This window comes from Macadamia integrifolia, chromosome 7 (assembly GCF_013358625.1).
Source record: "Macadamia integrifolia cultivar HAES 741 chromosome 7, SCU_Mint_v3, whole genome shotgun sequence".
Taxonomy (NCBI): Eukaryota; Viridiplantae; Streptophyta; class Magnoliopsida; order Proteales; family Proteaceae; genus Macadamia; species Macadamia integrifolia.
This window is the reverse complement of record NC_056563.1, coordinates 20,748,580-20,770,158: the sequence shown is the minus strand read 5'-3', so window position 1 is coordinate 20,770,158 and position 21,579 is coordinate 20,748,580. Positions and strand designations below refer to the sequence as shown.

The 21,579-nt window shown below is 39.8% G+C and overlaps 1 long non-coding RNA gene across 1 annotated transcript; it reads right to left on the bottom strand.

Moving 5' to 3' along the window:
* Positions 1-2,637: 2,637 nt before the first annotated feature.
* LOC122083202 lies at positions 2,638-13,702 on the bottom strand. The gene is made up of 2 exons (XR_006141582.1): positions 4,878-13,702; positions 2,638-3,035 (listed from the first exon to the last, which is right to left on the bottom strand). It is a non-coding gene; the product is annotated as an uncharacterized LOC122083202 (long non-coding RNA).
* Positions 13,703-21,579: the final 7,877 nt, after the last annotated feature.

Genomic DNA, 21,579 nt, shown 5'->3' with positions numbered 1-21,579 from the left:
AACTAAGAACATCAAGAGGATGGAGGATCCAATTACATTGTAGTAAAAGGATTGGCGTATTTTAAGGCGAATTTTCCCGTTATACATCATGACTTAAAATGTTAAAATATATTGTTTGGTGAGGGCTACCACATCCAAATATTTGATTTTCTCGGGTTCTTGCTCAAGTTTGTGAGGTTGGACTTGGACTTACCTATCTTCAATGATGAAGAGGACTCCACTAAGATCTGGGATTTGGGTGGGATTATTTAATTTGTATTTGTATTTTACTTCCCTCGAGGACAAGGAAAAATTTAAGAGGGGTGAAATGTTACATGTTCGAATCATGGGTAGTATGTAGGTAAGTTGTTTATTAGGTGGTTATTATGTATGGAGTTAGTGAGATTTATGGAAAATAAGCTCAGACTTCTATTTCCGACCGTGAACGATGATTCCTCGTATCCTCTTTTCGCTGATAAAGGAAGGTCCAAGGCCAAGGAGAGAGGTAGGGCAATCCATTCACTTCACTAGTACTGATGGACATGGATCTTCCAACAGCAACTTCGGAGGGGCAAGGGTTGCTATCTTATTCTTTAATCCCGAGCAATGTTGCTTGCAAACCATTAGGCAAGGGGATCTACTAATGAATGCAACCGGTAGCGATCGCCTGTCAGTGAAAGGCTTTCCTTGGTGACTGATCCAATGGTGTTTCTCAACATATTCTCCCCAGAAGAAGCTCGCCATGATTTTTTCAATTCGTTGGGGGACAGATGCAGGTACAGAGATAGATGCCAAGATATGTATGGGAATATTATAAATGACATGCTTGAGGATTGTTGACTTGACGCCAAGAGAGATGAACTTTGGCTTTCCCGAAACCATTGATTTCTTGTCTAACATCCCTTGTTTTGACCCTGAATATGCTATTTTCACTAATTCTCCAACATGAGCTTATGAGAATCACATTCCTGTCTTGTTTGAATCAACTAGACATTTCATATATAGTATTGTGCATTTGTTCTTCCAGAGTGTAGCGTTCGGGATCAGATCAGAAGGAATCTACCCCTAGTACTAGCAGTTCAATTAAGAGGAAGTGGGTGATTGGGATAGACAGGTGGCTAGGAGAAATTAGAACTTGAAACAACATTAAAAGCATCTCATTTTATCGAGCTCCTTCTCCCCTACCTACCTTCTTTCTGTTAAGGGAAGGGCTTTCCATCAGAAGCTAAGAAGAATAGGGGCGATCAAGCGGGTATGCGGTATCAATTAACAAGCCACGTTCCCTCCCTATGGTCGGGTAGTCGACCTGAGCGAGAAGACGAAAGAGTGGTTCCACATGATTGGCAAGCGAAGTGATTGAGCTCTTCTCGTTGTGAACGGTACCGGCATGCGGCAAGTTAGAGCTAGGTAAAGAATTTTGGACGAGATGGTTATTATGTATGGAGTTGGTGAGTTAGTGGAGTTATAGATCATAGGTATGAGTTACAATCGGATAACTACTTTTCTATTGTATTTAAATAATTAAAGTGATGGAATGGATAAGAAGTTGAATCCCTATAAATTTCTCTTAGAAATTGAGGTTGGCTCCCTCCCAATTAGCCAAGATGCAGGCTTCATCAATTAAGCAAAATTTCTTCCCTATTTTCTCTTCTTACTATTTTATTTTCATCTTTGTTTACTTTTTTCATCTAATTTTCTCATCCTTCCCTTAGAGCCCATATCAAGTCTCATCTCTCAATATTCAGGATTGGTTATCTCGTATATTCAGCCTTAATGTCTTTGCTCAACACAAGGCTAGAATTTGTAGAATTGTTGCAAGTGTTCTTTGGCATATTTAGAGAGCATGTACCGATGCATCTTTTCGATCCATTATTCCTGGTGCTAAAGTTCTTCTCAAGAAGAAGTTCTACTTTGCTCAAGAATATCAAGAAACACATTTTAAATCTTTAGTCCTTCGATGCACGATTCAGGTTTCTTCGAATCCTCCTAAAAAATTACATTAAAGTTAATGTGTATGGTTCATGTATTGGTAATCCTAGTCCTGCTGGAATTGGAGGGGTCTTTCATGATTCTTGGGGGAGGTGTTATGTTTTGCAGAATTTGCCAATATTTCATATACTTATGTAGTTGAGGCGTTAGCAATCAGACAAGCTCTCTTTATTGTTGTTTCAAGAGGATAATAATAAGTTGATTGTTGAAAGTGATAACCTTGGAATTAATTCTATGTTGAATGTTTCTTCGGAGAATCCACCTTGGCATATTGCTTCAATTCTTGAAGATTGCAAGCATCTAGCTTCCTCACTGCAAGAAGTAACGTTTACTCACAATTTTAGGCAAGCCAATCAAGTTGCTGATGCTCTTGCCTCTTTTGGTGCTTCTAATAGACTTTGTTCTTTGTGATTATCTCCCACATCCAGTTATCTCCAATATTTTATTTCAGGATTGTTGTCTTAGAGCTTCTCCTCGCTCTGTAAATATTTCCTCTGTTAGACAAATAAAATTGAGAGAACACATAAACATAGAAACAGAAAATGAGTGATAGAACAAAAAAACTGAAATGTTACATTGAGGGTGTGAGAGAACACAAACATAGAAACCAGAAAATGAGTGATAGAACGTCTGAGATTGGAATGCAAATTATGGATCGAATGGATCCAGTGAAAGAGCAAGTCTCAATCCTTATACCATTATGAGAAGCATATGAAAGCACCAAACAGAGGCAAACACCGAGCAACGTGCATTTTTCAACTTGATTGTCCATAATTAAAATAGAATGAATACCCATAATTCCAACTAATTAATTGCAAAAAATAAAAGGAAACAAATTACAAAGGTAGCATCTTGACATGTAAAGGCTATCTAGGTTGTTGATGTGCTGACTTCCGAGATTCAATCTCATTTACAGTGTTGACTATGTGTTGGATCTTCTCTGACATGCTGTGTGTGTGCTCCTCAATGTACTTGAAAAGCAGATCAAGTTGCTTTCTGTATCCTGCACATCGTCGTTTCTCAACAAGTAGCTGTTGGGATAGGTCCTGGATCTTCTCATGTTCATTCTATAAACGGATAAAAAGATTCAGAATTCCATATTGCATGATGAACTATGCCAACAATAAGGATTTATGAGAAGGGAACAGTTTGAGATTTTGTGTAGACCAAAATATGTCAATAAAGGACAAACACCACAGAAAAATATTCCATAGCATGTGTTGTAATGACTTGCTATAATCACTAATCAGCAATATATAGTTTTTTTTAATGTGAAATTCAATGGAAGCACAAGTCAAGCTCAGGAACTGTAACCGTAAAATGGTTAGAACTGATTATCTAAATGCCAATGGGAATAGATTGTGATATCCAGAGGACGGTAACAGTACCATCCATTGCCCACTTTCAAAACTCTTAACCAAAAAAAAATATTAATTATTTTTTTGGGGCTAAAACACACATTTATTATAATAAAAGCAGAAATATGTTCATCCACACCAGACCCAAAAGTAAATTCAGAATACATTATGCAGCACGCTGCACTTCAAATGGATACATTCATAGAAGACTTGACAAAATTTATTTAGCCTGCCTCAGCTACCATGCATATGGGCACCGTGTAGGCTCAACTGATACAACAAAATCTAAACATAAAAGTTAAGGCTTCAGATTACATGTTTCTATAATACATTTCATAAGCATCCTATATCCATTGGCACATCCTTCTCCTGACATTTTCAGTTGCTCATATCTCTGTTGTCTTTCCGTTTAAATGGATGGCAAGTGGTTTGCGGGCTACCAGATGTACAATTTTGAGGGGTTTCTTTTTTTTTTTAATAGATAACTAAGAATTTATTGATGGAAGTAGTATGGACAATCTCACCACTTAAATTTTCACACAAAAAATAAATAAATAACACATCACACAAAATGGGAAGAGGTTCCCTGCATGGTGATGATACAAATATGCAAATGTTACTGGTTCTGCGAAGTGGAAGTTCCAATGGAGCTGAAATTTTGTGGACAAGGAAACCCCATAGTCTTTTGCTCATTTGTCAAGTTTCAAACAAATCGGAGTTGACCATGCAGCAAAACAAACCATCAAAAAAACCCAGGACAACGGAGTGGGTGCAGAGAACTACTACAAAGTCACGGAGGGTATGCGACCACACTGAAGGGTGAAAGATTGAACTTGAGGCTGAAACTTGTCACCTGGTCAGTCCAGACCATTCTTTAGTTATCCAATGGTAGGATTTGCAACATCATTCTTTGAAGTAGCAGAATGAAGTACCCTGGACAAAGTTCCTTGGTTTTGCACGACTACAAGAAACCTTTTTCCAAAATAAATGATAAGGATCTCAGTACACAACTAGAACAGAATAATCAGAGGTAAAAGGTTTCCTGGTGGGCCAATCATCTGAATCCTTGGCAGTGCATTGAAGTGTCCACTAAAATGATACCAGATGAAACAATAGATTGGCCATGCCTAAGGAGATGGGAGAATCTCAGCACTCACTATACTCTCTTTGCATCCATTTAGCATTTGATGTTACCTTTTCCACTATCAAGTGTAATGCCTCTATCCAAGCAATATTGCAACTCATTAGAGAGTAATCTCAGCTCAATGGGAGTCTCCTCCCACGAAGAATGATTAAGAACTTGAGGCAGAACACATTTAGAAACCCTAGAATCATGCATGCAGGTAAGGCCCACTTAATATTTTAATTTTGGAGTTCAAAAAACTTGGTAAACTTTGAATGCCAGGTCTGACTACGGAATTGTCCAAATCCATCAAGCAGCTTGAATAAGTGATGAAATTTAATGAAACTTCAGAAGAAAAACACAACTAGCAGCTGTCTCACAAGTGTAAATAATTACCATATTATGATAAGTAAAAGTAAAGGATTTACCAATAGAAACTGCATGTGTAATCCCCAGAAGCAGCAAAAACATACGTAGTTGTCATGGCATCTAGGCAACCCAGGGTGTTCGAAGGGGCCTGCACATCAAGGCAACACCAACAAGGCACCCCTTCCAGCGAAGGGTGCCTGGATGACTCCTTAACAACTATGATAACAAATTAAACAAAACTAGGGCCAACCAGACAAGAATCTTACCAAACTTTAGATTCATTCTTCAAAAACAAAGGCGATTGGCTAACCAACCCCCCCCCCCCCCTTAAAAAAAAAAAAAGAGTTCCTTGGACCAGAATATTACAAACTTTGGATAAAATATCTGGCTTCAATCAGAAACAAGACCATAACGTTACTCCAAAAAACAGATTTGATAGCTTAACTGCAACTTGAAATCAAACTGTCTGCAACCAAGTATAAACACTTGATCTTCTGAACAGATTCAAACTTCAAGCAACAAAATTGACATGGAACAGCCAACCTCATTTAGTTGGGATAAGACTCAGTTGAGTTTGACTGGAATGGAAAAGGTCGATTCTATGCTAATGCATTGAATTCTCAGCAACAGAAGATACAAAACATGCAAATGGAAGCCATAAACACTTGGAGCAATTGCAGTAGCAAAGAAAGAGCAGTCAAATAGCATAAACAGTAACAGAATAAAAAGGGAAACAAGCCCTTACCCCAAGAGGTGGACCTCTCTATTCCATAGTCAAAATAACCAAAATCACACTGTTTTTGTCTGGCTTCCAGTTCCAGATGGATCTAACTAACTACGAGAGTAGATAACAAACAAACAGATGAATGGCAATGAGTAAGCTAAACATTGTGTTGTTCATCGTAGATTCTGTACAAGGTCCAGCATTCCTTTAGGGACATAGCTTTCTTTTTCATTCCCCTACTTTGCCGTTGCTTCTTTCACTTTTTTTTCCTTTTCTGTAGGTTGAGCTTCATCTGTTGGCTATTTCTTCTTTTCTTTTTAATAAATCATCATTTATCAAAATATGCTATTTCCTATCTAGACTTACCCAACTATACTCAACCACTTGAAATATTGTTTAACCATAAGTATGCCCCCTAAAGCTACAACACAATATTGGATTTATTTATTTAAAGGTCAGGAATGTTTTTAAGCACCACTCCCAGGACTTAAATGAGGGGCCTTGTTCACTTCTGAAAAATGAAAATTATCAAGGAAATTTAATACATCTACTCCTATAATCCCATTGTTCAATAGTACTCCCACAAGTAAGACAAGCCTAATGTGGATTTTACAGAGGATCAAGAGCTTGACAAATGATGGTGAATTCCCAGGTAATTGTCAAAATTATGCTTCATATCAAGTGTTTTGTTTTCATGGGAAAGAATAAAAAGCACTTGCTAGGCATGCCACTTGGGATTCCTTTGAATAAATCAATAGCCGAAGCCTATTGTGATGCTGAAGTACTAATACCATATTCTTATCAATCACCAATTGAGTATAACCGGCCCCATTTTGGAAAAGTTGCAATTCAAATCCTTTTAAATGCCCCAAAGAGAGGAAATAAGCACACTTTTCAAGGGGACTAACCCATTACCCAAGTGATAATATCATAATTTTTGTAATAATGGATTATTGTTTATTGGGTTTTAGGGTGTTATCCACACATACCCTTAAGCCCTTTAGGGTTTTATTTCATTATAAATAGAGTAGCTTGTGTACGCAAGTCATATTTTTTGCTCTCTCTAAACCCTAAACCTAGCTGCAGCCCCACTTCTCTCTCTCTCTCTCTCTCTCTCTCTCTCTATGAACACCGCCACCACAGCCTAGCCTCTTACGGCTGCCTCTTTCCATAGACCACAACCACTGTTAGCTGCCGCCATGCACCGCCTCCACCGCTCACTTCTCTCTCTCTCGCTAGTCACTAGCCCCACCCCTATTCCCCTTCTACAGGGCTCCTTTTCTTTCTTTTTTTTTTTGGTTCCTTTAGAGTTTTCCCCTCAGTGGTGAGTTTCTTCCCACCGGGGGCCTTCTCCTAGTCTAGAACCCTAGCTCTTATATAGATTTGTATGACGAGATAGATCTAAACAGTTTGTATAGCTTTTGATTGTTCTTGGGATTAGCATTTATGGAGTCTGAAGACTCTACATGTCGGTTCTCCAGGAGGGAGGGAGTCGTCCCCCTAATAGTATCTACCCTACCTTCCCCACTAGCTTCTCAAGTTGGATGAGAGCAACTACCTGATGTGGTCTCATTCCTATAACCTATCTTAGCCAAGATTATGTCGGACTTCATACAGTTACTTTTGTATGCCCTACTACTGTTGATGCCCCTCAAGACAAATGGAATGTTGTCGACTGTCTGGTAATGTCCCATCTTATCAACTCTATCACCCCTTCTATTACTAGGGGGTATTTTTTGCTTGATTCTGCTACTCTGATCCAAAAAGCTGTGAAAAGAACGTATTCTCAAGTGGGCAAGAGTGCCCAGTGTTTTGAATTGAGAAAGAACCTTCATAGGGCTACTCATAAGGACCTTACAGTCTTTCAATTCTATTCTAAATTGTAAGGATCTCAATACCATTCTGAACTATAAGGAATATGGAATGAAATTGATTACTATGTTCAACCTATTTGTGCTACTGATGTTGTAGGTTTTAAAAAAATGTGAAGAAGAGTTCCGCATCTATAATTTCCTTGCAAGTCTAAATGTGGAAATTGATCAGATTCGAGCAAATGTGCTTAAGCATGATCCCTTCCCTACCCTTGAGCAAGACTTTTCTCTGATTCATGCAGAAGAAAAATGTCGATCTGAGAAGCTTCAGCCTATTTCTCAGGACCGCTCTACCTAATCTTTGCATAGGGTTCTATTTGTCAACCTGCTGGTTCTGGTACTCGAATCACTACTCCTTCCTCCACAGACATGCCTATTGTCAAATGTGACATTTAAGGAGCGCCAGATTAGGGAGACTTGGAAGCTCCATGGGCACCCAGCCAATTCTAGCGACCGTAACCACGGTCGTGGAAAGAACAATCAGGTTAATTAATCTAAGACAACAGACAACTCTGACTGCCCTAGTATCACATGATCCTCCTCTAACGATGAAATGGTTATGGTTTGTCAAATGATGAATCATATGGGATCCTTCTCTGCAGCTATTGCTTCCTTTCTGCTAGTGGCCTCTCCCTCCCACTCTGCTCAGTCAGGTATTGTTTTTTTGGTAGTGCTTTAGTTCCTTCTAAGAATTGGATTATTAACTCTAGGGCTACTGATCATACAACCGGGTCGCCCACTTCTTTTTCTACAAATTTTCCATCCTCAAGTAAAACAAAGGTTCAAGTTGTTGATGGGTATCTATCTCCTATTGTAGGGATGGGTACCATTCAATGCTCATCCTCCATGTCCCTCTCTTCTGTTTTGCATATTCCTCAGTTTTCTACTAATCTATGGTCAATTGGTAGTACTACTAAGGATCTCAATTGTAAAGTCACTTTTTTCCTACTCACTGTGTGTTTCAGGACTTGGTGAAGGGGGCAACAATTGCAAGTGGTAAAATGAGTGGTGGTCTCTATTACCTGGATAGTGGATCTACACAGGCTCATCATACAACTTCAGAGATAGCCTTATCAAAGCTTCATCGTTGGCATCGTCGTTTAGGACACCCCCCCTCGGGGACTATATCTAGATTATTTCCTGCTTTAGTTAAACAGTGTAATCAGAACCAATTTACTTGTGATGCTTGCATTTTTGCAAAACAGAACTCGGAATGTTTATCCTACTCCTGATCATAGAAATACTGTTCCTTTTTCTGTGATCCATTCTGATGTTTGGGGCCCTACCTATTGCATTTCCATTTCTAGATATAGATGGTTTGTCCCACACTATGGATCTGCAATACTTTCTATTTTCCAGTTCTGAAATTCTCTTTCTTGTTCCCCAATCCATCCCTGATTCAAGGGCTTTCAACCACCTGATCATCTCCATCGTTTGGTCGAGTGTTAGGCCCGATCTGAAGGTGGTAAGATCTTAGTTTGGGCCCCATAAGACCACTGGTTGGTCAGCTACACAAATCACCCATAGTTCTGCCCGATTGGATATTTTGACCAAATCTGTTCTATTTTCTGAGATTAATAAATAGGTCTGGTTTGTTTCTGATTTGTATGATGATTGTTCATGTTTTATCATCTGTTCTAACCCTATTTCAGCTTTTGAGTTTCCCTTTACAGTTGGTTATATTCTGATTACAGAAACCCCAATTATTGGAATCGATAGCCTTGATTTTTCCAGATTTGTTTCCTTCTAGTATTCTTATCTGAACTATGCTATTGGTGCCTTGATTTTGGAATGTTCTCTAAGAGTATCCTGCAGCATTGGGATTAGGCTTGACTTGTCAGCCTAGTTCTACATTAATCAAACTAAGCCGAAAACTCCCAGCCAATAGCTTACCTTGGAGGTAGTCTACAACTACTATACTCAGCCTAAAATAAAGGAGAACACCTTAAAACAAAGGTGGACTCATAGAGATCTAATTCTTCCCAACTAAAACAGTTAATGAGAAATAATATATGAGATAAAAGGCTCAACTAAACTAATAAAATAAATCCTGTATTCCTAACTCCCATCCATATTTTAGGCCCATTAAAGTGGCCTATTACAATGAAATCCATTGGACCAAAAGCCAAACACATATGTAACTCAACCTAAGGCTTATTTCCACTTAAATAAGCCCACTTCTGTGTTTCATCTGCATCAGGGGGTGGTGCTATGATCCAGATCAGCTCAATCTATCATATCATATATGTAAATGTCTAAAATATACTCTTTTTCTTGACAGAATGAAAGTACCTAAACAGTAGGGTCCATCCTCTTCTAAATAATCATCACATTGAAGACTTGCACAACCAGATGTAACCAAGAAAATGTAACAAGAAACTCGATATTTTTATGAAAGGCCCTCACTAATAAAGACATATCTAGTCGAGCTTAATTCCCTTAAAAGCTCCTATGGGTGATCGTTACTTGTCTAAAAGCTACAGAGGTTCCACTCCTTTCATATGCTTACACAAAAGGTAAGAGTAACTTAAGGAACCTTGCATCTGAAACAATATACATTGACTTCTCAACTTCGCACTAGATCACTGATTCATCCTAGAAGGAAAAAGCTACACCAAAAACAACAAATGAAAAGTATACTTAATACTTCTAGCCTTCTTATAGCAAGCTACTTATAGCAAGTGAATAGAGGATTAGAAAACAAATTTTTAGATCTCTTTATTTTATGTTCTCTTTTTCTTTCTTTTTTTTTTTTTTTTTTTTTTTTTTTTTTTGGGGTGGGGGGGGGGGAGGTGGGGTGGGAGGGAGGAGAGGTAGGGGTCAATGGACAAAACAACAATTGCTCAATTGCCGAAAACTAGGTCATTCAACCTATATGTTGTGTTTCTTTTATGAACCACTAACTTTCCAGTGCTTGAAGGGTAAAGACATTATACATTTCTCTTAAGCTCAACCTCCAAATATGTGCTCATCCAGAAGTGACAATATGAAAAAGAGTGTCTGCTTTTATATTAGGGTTACTAAGCCTACACAAAATATTTTTGAGGACATAGGGCATTTGGTGTAAGTGAAGGTTATCTCCAGTTCAGTGTTTACGCTTCACACTCAAAAAGTTGAAGCTCCTTGATTAGAAGGATCAGTAACCACATGAGCCAATGAAATGAAATGAAAGGCTTTATGCTGATACTGAGACCATGAACTCGAAATCTAGAAATTCTTGAGAGATCTCTACAAGCTTTCAGCTGTATACAAGCAGTACTTTCAGCATCCCTCAAAAGGTGATGGCAAAGACAAAGAATAAATTGAACTGCATTGTGGCCTGATAGTTTCTTCCCAATAAATAAGATGGTAGCCCCGACAGATTTATCATGCAGTCTTTTCAGATGGAAACTGATTATCTTTCCTAGAATGAAACTAAGTGTTTAAATATTTTTAATTATAACCATAGAAACTTAGGCCTGCATACACTTTCACCTTTATTAGTTTCAAAACAATGGAAGTGTTAAAGCTCTAGGGGCAATTCTATCTCATCGGGCTTAGTATTCTCCCCTATTCGCTTTATTTTCTCTCTACTCATTGTAATAAGTTGGTTGGGGGTATTTCTGTCCCCTAACTTAACTCTCTTATTTTTGCACTTATACATACATATATATATATAGGTGAGGAGCAGCCTGCGGATAGAACACAATTCACTATCGCAGGCTGCCTCCCACCACACAGTTCGGTAGCCTCTCTTTCTCTCTTTTTCTTCCTCTTTCTCTCTCTCTCTCTCTCTCTTTGTTTTCTCTTGGTTTGATTAGTTAGACCTCTGGTTTGTAACATGGTATCAGAGCCTCAGTAAACAGATCAAGGGTTTCTGTAAAACCCTACTTTGATTTACTGTGTTCAGGTAAAGAGGCAGAGCAGAGGAAGGCAGCCCTAGCATGGTTGGCAGCAGTGGAATGCCACGAAGGCAAGGATGATCCTACCTGTAGATGCCCAGTCTACCAGCAGCATTGGAAGACTTATCAAGAAACATGGGCAAACAGGTGTTATTTCAATTCTCAATGGACCAGACACTGGGGATGGTTATACCGACCAAATGGGGCCCAAAAGACTGTATCTGCCAGGTCCAACCAGACTGTCAAAATACACAAATTTTAGGGTTTGGTTTGTGGGGCCCTCTTCTCTACAGTGGAATTTCTGCCTTTTTGCTTGTAAATAGAGGCAAGTTTGGGGTCCCAATTCACCTTTTACCTCTGAGAACAGAGATGCCTAAGCTAAGTAGTAAAATAATAACCTAAATTATGTCTATTGGGTTACTGAAGAGGCTCCAGCCAAGCAGGCCCTTAGGACTGTTTGGGCTGGGCTATAAATAACATAAGAAGGCTTTAGGGGGGGATTTACTCACTCAAAATCATTTCCTATTGCTAAGTACAGTAAGAAGAAGAAGGGAGAAAAGAGAAGGAGAACAAGGAAAGAGAAGGAAAGGAAGGAAGCAGAAGAAGTGAGGAGGGAATTACTTCACCTAAGGTTTTTGCTGGACCAACACCGCCTCAGGTATGTTTAATGACCCAGTACAGTAGAGATTGACGAGTTCATAGAATTGAGAAGTAGGGTTTAAGATTTTGGCTCAATTGGGGATTACCAGGGAAACCTGTGAGACGTACTACTGCCCAGTACAAGAAGCCCCAATTTCAGAGGGGATACCGGGGTCCAATTTGCAGGAAATTTATCCCTGCTAAACCCTATAACCTATGGTTCTACCAAATTAGTGGAAATTTAAGGAATTTGAGTTGAAATAAGGGCTGTTAGGTGAAATTCTACAAAATTTCTAAGGCAGTAATGCATTTCAGATTTTAATCTATGAATTCCCTCCTTGGAATCCTACTATGTGCTCACTTGGGATTGAAATATCTCTTTCATGTCTGTAGGTAGTTATACTTAATTTAAATTACGGGAAATTGATGAAGGATTGACTTAATTCTACAGAATTGTTCCACAAATTACCTGAACCCTGAAATTCTGCAAAATTGAGAATCACCATCCCTGACACCACCAATTGGACCTAAGAAAGGGGTCAGTAGGAGACTGAAACTAGGTATTCAAATCCTACATACCCAATTCGGACCACTGGAAGAGGGTTGGAACCCAACACAACCAAGGCAGTATTCGGTAGGGCACTAGCAGAATTGAATTCTGCAGTAAAAGAAGAACCAGCAGGTTCAACCGGCCAGCCGGTTTCTGCCCCACCAACCTGCCAGTTAGGGTTACAGAATGCTGGATTGGTCATTTTCATAGGACAATGGGCCCTACCTATAAATTGAGTCTATTAACATCATTTTAAATCCAAAAATTTACCCCGGTAGGAAGTAAGGACTGTACTTGGAATCATAGTGTCCAAGGTGATAAGGTAGGAGACCGAGAATACCCTACCCCAGTGTGGGGACTACAACAACAATTCCCTGATAAGTAGGCTTACCAAGAGAAGGTTAAGGATAGGGGATTCTATAACACAGGAAGTCCAGTTAGAACCCGGAACTGAGGTTTGTAGCTAAAATGGATAAACTAGAATTTCCTATTACTAATATTTTATTAAAAACATTGTAATTAGGAACCAAAACTGACGGTGAGGACGGAACCCCAATTTGGGAACCTATCGCACAGGAGTCTGAGAAACAAGGTGAGTGGGTGCCCTGAATTATTTTACAGAGTGTTTATTTTATTTTAAATTTTGCTTGTATCTCATGCATACTGTTATGTGCATAATATTATTATCTTTGTTACTAACTCAATGAAGCAGAAAGACGGAAAAAGGTAAGACAGGTAAGTCAGGGTACCATTGTGTGCCCGACATTTATTGGTATGTGGTGTGACTGGTTGATGATTGAAATTGCATCATGTAGAAATTTGCGGGTTAGGATTATCACCACCCGAGTGCTACAACCACTTGTCAGTAGGGGGTGAGGTACTGACTAATCCCAAACTGTGGCTACCTGATTAGCAATACACTTCCGGGGTACGACGAACTGTAATGAGAGACGGATAGCAGCAGGGTAAGAAGTATTGTACACTTGACTTCCTAGGGTTACTAACCTAGGGGTTAGCTGGGAGACCGAGGTTCTTTCCGAGATTGGCTGACTCCTGCCTACAACTAGCTTGTATCCTTGAAGCCAGACATTCTGGGAAAGGGGATACCACCTACGTTGCGTAGGACTATACCACTTTCGGAGACTTAGTAATGGACTAGGAAGTAGTGTAATTTAAATGAATCCATGAGCATCATATAAGGCGTGGAGCATGCATTACATCATTTGTATTGTGCTTGCATGCCCCCGCCCCCGCCCCCGCCCCCGCCCCCACCCCCTCACTGAGCATGTCGTGCTCACCCCTCTTTATTTACTCTCTTTTAGATGACGAAACCGGTATTCTGCTGACTACCGACACTGATTATGCTGCAATGGCCATGGACCTTCTGGCCAGTGTTTCAGAGACTGAGACTGACCACGAACTAGAATGTGGATGCAACGATTGTGCCTTCGGAGGCCAGCTCTTCTAAGTAATAGAATAGGCCACACAGGAATCCCTTTTGTGTATATATTCCGCTGGGCTAAACACTCCAATGTATATATTCTTACTACTAATGTAATGGGTAACACTGTAAATATTCGTTTTGCAAATAGGTTGGAAATCAACTGTAAATTGTAAAATATGTACTATCATATAGTAGACACTGGAATTATATAATATGTATAAATACTGGACTATTTATACACATGAACTGTGATGTATGTGAGTGTAGTTGTGGTGTTATGATTGTAGTCTTGATCCTGGGGAAACAGGCTGACTGGATACTGTAAGGTGTCCAATGCCACATACCTTGGCCTATTGGAGGCAGGGTGTGACAGAGTGATATCAGAGCTAAGACATGAGATGGATCATAACCCACAAGATTTTAGGGTATCCAGTGTCATAAGTGTATATATTAAAAGCTTCAAGATAAGAGCATAAAAATTTAGTAAAACATACTAGGGGACTAGCCTAGGTGTTGAAGCCGCTCACTGATAATAAAGATAAGAGCATAAAAGTAACATTAGTTGAAAAAATTAAAAACAACAAAGATAAAGGGAAAATAAATATAATGATAAATATACACACACACACACATATGTATGTGTGTGTGCATTATCTTGGTTAAATGCCAACATTCCTCAATTGAGCATGTTATGTGACTCATTTTATGCTGGGATATGTGTTGAGCTTTTGGGAATTAATTAATTATTTATCTTACAGGAATTCTCAAAATGCCAAAACATGCTCAACCTTAGCATGAGCCATAGCAGAGGAAGAGGGGTCGGTTTACCAGAACTAACCCTGATATACCAATAGAAGAGGAAGCTGAGAGTGGGACTACAGCTAGTGTAACCATACCAGCACATTATGCTGCTCCTACAGCAACACCTGTACCACCTCCCGCTCCACCAGTGACAACAGCACAGGTTATGGCAACTATTGCAACAAATATGGTGCATGGAATTCAGGAAGGATTACAACAGACCATACAACAACAGCTCTAGAGAGCAATAGTGGAGGAGATAGCTCCTACCATTCATGCCAGAGAATCCCCTGTGAACCCTGCATCAGTGGCACCACCTCCACAGGCATCACCAACTACTGCTCCCATTCCGCCATTTACATCTCGAGTTCTAGTTACTACTATGGTTCAAAATCTCTCCGAGATCTCGGTTATTTCGTGATTCAATTTTGTCGAGACGAGATTACCTACGAAATGGAATTAATACATTGTTTCGGCCGAAATTTGAAATTTTGGTATCTCGGCTGAGATTTCAGTATCGTCTCGGCGAGATACCGAAACGTTACTATGCATGCCTTATAAATACAAATTCGACTCTGTCTCGTTGGTCTTGGTGATATCTCAGTTCCATTTGCAATTTTGACCACAAATCACTCCTATTGGCCTTAAATAGCCACATCATCAAACATTTTGACTTCCAAATCACTCCTACAACAAGATCCACACATTCCAAGCTCAGGAAAGGTAAAGTTCTTTCCCCAAAACCATTTTTTTTAAATAGTACATAAATACATGTTGGATTCTTCTAGAGTTTTTATATGTTAGACACTAGAGGCCAATCTATGACCTCACGGAGTCGAAATTATTTTTTTGTACATAATTTTTTTTTCTATTTAAATATTCATTTTCTATTAACATAAATTGTTACTTTTTATGGTAAATATACTTTTGATGGAAGTCAACTATATATATGTTACTCACCATTGACTGTTCTACGACTCTATCGGAGTGAAATTTTTTTCCATCAGGTAATTATTTATTTTAATTTTTGAAAAATTAGAAAAATATATTTATAATTGAAAAATAGTTTTAAAAATAGGGAAAAATATTCTGTTTTGATTTTAAAAATAAAAGAAAAATAGGAGATTAATATTAAGTGTTTTGAAGCATACATAATGCTTGTTATGTTATGCCATATTTGATTTTGTTGTTATGTCATTAAAAATTTTTCTAAAATTGATTAAAAAATAATTTTATGTAAGAAAAAAATATAATCAGCTACCATATACTTGTAAGTTAATAATGACATTCATTTTTCTATGCATCAGCATTAGGGTGATATAAAATGGCTAACAGAGGAGGTAGCGAGGAAGGCGGGAGGAGAGGGAGAGGGAGAGGAGGTGGGAGACGTGATAGTAGTCGTGAGAGTGGAGAGATTGCATGGAGACACGGAGTGCCTATTGATGGCGATAAGAGGAAAACAGTGTGCAACTACTATCACAAGAAGTTTATGGGTGGTGGGGTCACAAGACTTAAACAACATTTGGTTGGGAACTGCTCAGATGAAACAAAATGCAGGGAAGTGCCTGATCATATTGCTAAGGCCATAGCTGCAGACATGAAGGGAGGGAATAAGAGGAAAGCGACGAAGGATAAAGCGAGGATAGAATTTGAGGAGGCACTACATGCTCCCATGCATCAGTATGATGATTATAGTGATGATAACAGTGATGACCCAGTATATGTGCCTGCTTACATACAAACTGAGCAAGAGGCTAGAAATTGGCGGCAGGTGCAAGCATTGAGCTGACAAAGTCTTCGTGAGGAGGAAAGACGTAGACAGGCTAGAGGAGGAGGTGGTTCAACTAAAGCAGGAGGTAGTGGATCTTCACAGCCTCCTTTGCCATTTAGGAGATCACAAAGTACAAAAGCACCCCACCTCCACCTCCACCTCCACCTCCAGTGGTACCACCTTATGTAACCCCGTTCTACAACAAGATCCTTGTGCGTATAGGAAAAAGGGTAGTAAGTAGCATGAGATAAAGTGGATGTGGACTAACATGAAGGCTTATGTTGGGGAGGCTATGTCTAAGTGGATGTTGTTTCATAGCATCCCAGCAAATGCCATTATAAGTCCTTCTAACCAACCGATGCTTGATGTTGTAGCTTAGGCCGGATCTAGGATAAAGAGCCCCACTGCATATGAGGTGATGAATGTTTATTTGCAGCAGGAGAAGAGAATTGAAAGCATATATCGATGAGTTAAAGGTTTTGTGGGAGAGCTATAGGGTCACCATGCCCATGAGAAAATCCATCATCAATTTATGGTTTATTGTGATGGTAAAACCAATTTCCTGAAGTTTGTTGATGCATTCAAGGAAAGAAAGGGTGCAAACTACATTTACAAGCTTTTGAAGGAGGTTGTGGAAGAAGTTGGAATACAGAATGTCGTTCAGATTGTGGCTGACAACGGAAGCAACTACAAGAAGGCCGAACAAAAGATGATGAACAACAACAGATTCCAACTCTTTTGGACTTCTTGTGCAGCACACTGCTTTGACCTGATGTTGAAGGACATGGGGAAATTGAAAATTATGAAGACTATGGTTGATAGGGCAAGGCAAGTGAGCACATTTGTCTATAATTATGGGTTTTCATTGAACCTAATGAGGGAGAAGTGGGGGGGGGGGGACTTAGTCAAGCCCGGTCTCACAATATTTGCTACCAACTATATTGCACTCCGGAGTTTTGAATCCAAGAAAGATGGCCTTCGATCTATGTTCGCATATAAGGAGCGGTTTGGTTGGAGGGAAGCAGGATCACCTGGTGGTATGGAGGCACAGGCAACCATTTCATCAGAGGAGCTTTGGACACAATTGGGTAAAGTGGTGAAAATCTTGGCACCAATTGTTATCGTGTTAAAGATGGTGGATTCTGCTTTCAAACCCACCTTGCTAAGCCTATATGTTGTTGTTGCAATGATGAAAGAACATGTCTATGCTACCAACCCACGTGAAAGCAAGATATTTGTGGAAATAATAGAAGAACATTGGGAGCGCCAGCTCAAGCATCCATTGCAAAAGGCTGGTAACCAAAGCTGAAGACATTCTCTTATGTGATATAAAAATGCATTAATGTTAATATTGACAATAATATGTTTTGTCAAATTTCAATATACTATTTAAATCCCAACTATTAGTACATCCATAGACTTGCATTGAATCCGGATCTTCTGGAAGCAGTGAAGTAGGTGGTTGCCATGTTGCAACCAAACCCCAATCTACAAGCCAAAGCCAATACCGAGGTGAGTTTTGTAGTACTATAGGAATCTAAATTTCAGTACAATGGTTGTTAACTAGGGTCCTATTTGTAAATTTGTTATAGACGAAAGAATTCAAGGATGCATTAGGCAGCTTCGAAGCTCCTGCCGCATTCGCAGGTCATACGAGTACTGATGCTGGTATGAAATCTAAATTTTAGTATGTTACTTTTATACAAGTGTCAAGTGTTTTGAAACAAAAATTATCTTTTACACTTGTAACTTGTAATGCAGCTGAATGGTGGGTGTTGTATAAGGGCTTGGCACCGGAATTGAGGAAGATGTTTTGCATCTAGTTCTGAGAGAAATTGGAGTACATTTTCACTCATCCACTCGAAAAGGCGGAACCGATTGGGTTCACAACGTCTCTCTGACTTGGTGTATGTGCACTATAATATAAGACTGAGGATGTAGCACATACGCAAGGGTATGGAGAATGATAGGGGCTAGATCGAGCTAGCTGATATTTTCTAGATTGACTCAGATGAAGAGGATCCTCTAGTAGACTGGGTGAGGGATAAAGGCGACCGTTGATGGATCATCCAGGAGGTAGGCCGAACCTATATCTAGTGCGAGAGATGGCGGTCGATGTTGATTATATGGCTACTGAGGGAAGGATACATTCACAGACCCCTCGACCATTCGAGCCTGCACCTGGTAGGGTTGATTCAGATGAAGATGATTGGTCCATTTCATCAGGTGATCGTACCCACACCCAGAAACAGACACAAACATATGTTGGTGCACTACGTAATGATGAGGATGGTGATGGTGATGACGATGATGATGGTGATGGGGGAGGGGTGATGATAGATTTGAAGGAGTTCGAGAGTAGTATGAGCAGGCCTAGCCGGGCCAGTGCGATTCACTGGGGAGAGTCAATTTGAGTATGCCACACAAGATACTGATCACGGTGCATGTCCATCAGGTGGAGGGAGAGTTCAGGTTACACTAGAGTGCCTTGTCGCCGATTCAGTGGAGATGGGCAACGAGATTGTATGGACGTTGATAGTCTATCTACTTCTATTGGTAGAATGATGGTGATGAGGGAGGGGGTGGTGATAGATTTGAAGGAGTTTGAGAGCAGTATGAGCAGGCCGAGCCAGAGCCGGTGCGATTCATTGGGGAGAGTCAATTTGAGTATGCCACACAAGATACTGATCACAATGCACATCCATCAGGTGGAGGGAGGAGTTCAAGTTCCACTAAAGGACCTCGTCGCCGATTCAGTGGATATGGACAGCGAGATTATATGGACGTTGATAGTCTATCTACTTCTATTAGCGGAATGAGTTTGAGTGGAGGGGACAGTCATCCTCATAGTGAGAGTAAAGGGAGTGGGCAATGGCATGCCCCATCATTTACTGGAGAGAGCACTTGGTCGAAGTATCATGGACCTTATGGTCAATTCACTGGGATGGGGCATACATCTGGTTCATCCATTCCTGGTAATGAGTCTACTAACTATGGCTCCCAGACCCAGTCCCATGGTGGTGGCTTTGTGGACAGTTTATTCTCATACCCAGCCAACCCGTACATGTTGCCGGAACCATCAGTTGATAGTAGCTCAATGGCAGGTTCTTCTTCTTCATACGATGGTGGTGATACATACCCTTGGATAGGTTACCTTCAGTATGTAGACTCAGTCTTTTTGGCAGCTGTGGAGGACTAAGTTTGATTCTTCTCTCAGACTATGACGTGGCATGCATTTGTGGTGCAGTCAAAGGAAAATACACGTCAACTCCATCCTATTGGGCATGGAATCCAGCCAGGCCGTCATAGTTCTTTCCAGTAGATAGTCATTATGATTATTGTTGTACTGTTGTGTAACTAATGTGCTCAATGGATGACTTTAGTTGGGGACTTGTGAATTAAGGAGTTGCACAGTATATTACTCTAGTAGTCTAAATATTAGTTAATTATAGCTGATGTATGTTTTGATCATGGCTTAGATGCATTATTTATTTGTTTTAGTATCATATTATATCTTGTTCCAGCAATGAAGCAGGTAAAATCTCCAGAACAGTTCGACGGTTACTGCCAAACAAGGGTGTAACTCTAAAACAATGTCATGTTCTAATTTTTTTGCAAATTTATGTTTTAAGCATGTTTATTAACCTTAAAACAAGCTACCCACCAAGTTCCAGGTCAAAATATGGTCGTTTGACCACTGAAACAGTCAATCGAGTCAATAAATATATACACCAACTCGCTGAGTTGGTGATTCTGAATCCACCAAAACACCGAAATGAAATGAGATTTCGAACCTTGGTTACTACTCAAACAGTTAGTAACCAATAGTTTTGAATCTCAAGCAGCTCCAGCACTGGGAACACTTACATGGCAACAAACTCCAGAAACTCCACCAATAGTTCTGGTGTGGACCAATACCAGTAAATTAATGGAGAAATTCCAAAAGTATCGGCCTCCATATTCCAGTGGTGTGACACATGATCCATTGGCTTATGCTAAATGGATTGAGAGAGTAAAGGCATTTAGAGTTCTAGACTGTACGGATGAGTAGAAGATATTGTGCGCAAGTTATCAGTTACAAAATGAAGCCCATGCATGGTGGAAGGCTATTAGGCCTATATTGTTAGCAGCGCATCCACACCCTACTTGGGAACAATTTGTGGAAGTCTTTTATGGAAACTACTTTCCCATAAGTGTCAGAGATAGGAAGGAAGAAGAGTTTATGGCACTGGTGCAAGGACCTAAATCAGTATTGGAATACCAGTAGTACTTTCCTCTGATATCAAATAATGCGGGGCCCGAAAACCCAACCTTGGATGGCTGTGGGCCCACTTAAGACTTAGGCAACTCAAGACAAATTCAGGTCTAAGATTAGGTGGGAAATAAGTAACTATATTGATGTTCAAAGGGGTGGAATGGCACTTTTGTAAATGACCAGAAATTCCTAATGTTTAAATGGGTCGGTTTAGAAGTGTGGGCACAAATGGGAATTTGATTTATTGTCCAAGGTCAGAATTGGAACTAAAGATAACTAAAGGACAAAGGTTATGGAAGGGTCTAGATTTATTTGCTAGGGGTAAACTAGGAAGGAGAGAGATTCAATGGCACGCTGTAATAAAGAGGAGAAAGAGAGGGTCATTAATATGGGAAACTAAAAGAATAAGAGAAAGATGGATCGTATGGTGAGAGGGGTAATATGGGAGTGGGACTTAAGGTAAGGGATAGAGGATAATATAGGAAGAAGGGAAGGCTAAAATTGGATTGAAGAATACAAAGGGGTTGAGTCATGATTGTGAGGTTGTCTTCAACCTCTGGACAGAAATCAGAGCCACTGGTTCTAGGGGAAAAATCTCAGCAAGCAGGGCTTCTTCTGATCTGAAATTTGGGGTAAAGCTTCGTAATCTCCAGGTCTCTTAAGGTCAGCTGAACACACGTCCAAACTCCGAGTGTTATTCGACCAAGTTGATGCTAAAACAAATCTGGCGTTAGTTGGGGTTTCAGACCTGCTGCATTTCTTGTTCCTCACCACTAGGAAGGGTTTCAGTCTAAGGGCTCAAGGGTTTGATTCGTCTAGAGCCAA